Source organism: Hyperolius riggenbachi, chromosome 6, assembly GCF_040937935.1.
Source record: "Hyperolius riggenbachi isolate aHypRig1 chromosome 6, aHypRig1.pri, whole genome shotgun sequence".
Classification (NCBI taxonomy): domain Eukaryota; kingdom Metazoa; phylum Chordata; class Amphibia; order Anura; family Hyperoliidae; genus Hyperolius; species Hyperolius riggenbachi.
In genome coordinates this window covers 128,075,751-128,078,266 of record NC_090651.1, presented here as the reverse complement: position 1 = coordinate 128,078,266, position 2,516 = coordinate 128,075,751, and positions in this window count along the sequence as shown.

Below are 2,516 nucleotides of genomic sequence, written 5' to 3'. Positions count from 1 at the left end.
GCTACGCTTGCTGGAGGCTCGGTGAGGTAACCGTTAAGCAAGCGCTCGCGTCCTCTGTTTCATGTTTGTCTGTCGATGGTTAGTTAGGCGTGCTTGTCTCTATTGTGCTTATCACGTGGAGACCGCGCATAACCGCGTGCACTGTTGCGAATGAGTGCGGTGTTCGCGGTTAGCTAGAGTTTGTTATTTTCCGTATCTCCTTATTGTATTATTTGCTGTGCCTTTGCTACCCTCGTATTCTATTCTGATCTGCCTTGTGTCACGTCTGGCGATCGCACCTCTCGCGATCGCGTTCCTATTTCATATCTGCTGTTGTGTGTGTGCGCGGTCGCGGGGTGGCGACTGGATTGGCGCACACACATACAACCTGTCCCTTTGCTCAATCTCATTCGCAATCGCCTCACTTGCGATTGCGTTCTGCGCTTCGTACAATTCCTGTCTGGCACTTGTGGAGGTACAGAGGATTGGTTCCTCTGCACTCCCCAGCGCCATCTGCCGACAGGAATTTCCCTCTACAGGTGCGTAGCACCTTTTGCTGGGTGCCTGCAAATATACGCTTGTGGAGGATTTCCGCCGTGTCAGCGCACGCGTTGTGCGCTGATCACGGAGAAAGTTCCACAATCGTTACAAGGAGTCCACCCCACCCTACGCCTGTGGATCACGGACTTCCTCACAAATAGGTCCCAGGTTGTTAGGCTGGGCACAATCTCCTCACAACTTAGGATCACTAACACAGGAGCCCCACAAGGCTGCGTTCTGTCGCCGTTTCTGTTCTCTCTGTATACAAATAACTGCAAATCCACGTCAGACTCGGTAAAAGTAATCAAATTCGCTGACGACACGACCATTGTCGGTCTCATCACCAATAATGATGGGAAAGAGTACCGCCACCAGGTTGAAGGTGTCTGTCACTGGTGCAGAGAGAACGGATTGGTCCTAAACACAGCGAAAACTGTGGAGATGATTGTTGATTTCAGGAAATGCGCCTCCACCCCGCCCCCAATCTGCATCGATGGCAAGGAGGTGGAAAGAGTCCCCAGCGTCCGCCTTCTGGGCACAACCATCTCAAATGACCTGAAGTGGAAGGCCAACACTGCCTCCACACAGAGGAAAGCCCAACAGAGACTTTTCTTTCTCCGCCAACTAAAAAAGTTTGGTATGGCCCAAAAACTTCTGACAAACTTCTACTCCGCTACAATCGAATCTGTCCTATGCTCTTCCATCCTGGTTTGGTACGCCAGCTCCTCTGCCAGCGACAGACTCAAACTGCAGAGGGTCATCAGATCAGCGGAGAGGATCATCGGGAGATCCCTTCCCTCTCTGGACCTCCTTTACCATTCCAGGCTGTACTCCAGAGCATTAAAGTTCACCAGCGACCCCTCACACCCAGGTCATCGCTTTTTTTAGTCAGCTCCCCTCGAGCCGGAGACTCTGGTTCCGGTCCATCTTCACCAAGACCTCAAGGCATAAAAACAGTTTCTTTCCCTCGGCTGTCAACTTTCTGAACTCTCTCCACGTAACTGCCCATCCCCAAACACCATGCCGGCACTGCGGCACTCTACACATAGATAGAAGGCGCTCTAGCTCAAGCCGACTTTCTTTTGGTTGTTTTTTTGGGTGTTTTTTGTGTTGTAACTTATGCTACATTGCCTCTCTCTGCAAATGTGTTCCTTTCTGACTGCTCGTTTTGTCCTGTATCTGTATCTATATCCTGTATCAGTACCCTGTACATGCCAAGCCCAATTCCGAGCACGACCCAGTCGTGCTTGGCGATAATAAAGATTCTGATTCTGATTCTGTGATGATTTATGATTCAACTGTAATGATTTATTTGACTACATTTCTGTGTGATTCCCCCCCCCCCCCCCCCCCATGTAAACCCCAATAAAAGGCTGTAACCATTATTTTGCAACTTAAACTATGTTGTTTATTTATTTTAGCTTAAGATTACAGCATTGATAAAGCAATATATTTGTTGTATTAAGTGTGCCTTCATACCTTCCCATGGTGCCTGTGTAAGAATTGAAAGAAGGGTGCAGAATTCATGTTCTTTTTTTTTTATTAATTTAAAATTAATTTTAAAAATCTCTTATTTTAAAAATAAAATATATATCTGTGCATACTGCAGCAGCACTGCAAATGGCTGAGATTTGCTTAGTGAATTGCAGTGCAGCATTGCAAGACACATGTGCACAGCCAGCTTTGCAATTGTAATGTGCGTGTGCTTCCTGAACTGGAAGAACAATAGACGATTGACTATAGACCTGTATTTCCTGCATTACAAATGAGACCATTTGTTTACATGAGTAGGTGGGACTTTTCGCGGTTCCCAGGAAGTTGGTGCAACCAATTATAAACCCGTAACTGTAGTCACAGGAAACAACTGGCCCTAGACACCCGAAGCGAAAATAAACAAACAAAATAAATGATTGTTTCCATCTTCCTTCCCCTAAAAATGACTTTTTAAGATATTCCACAGTTTTATTTTATGTTTAAATCTTCTTTTTGAGTTTTAA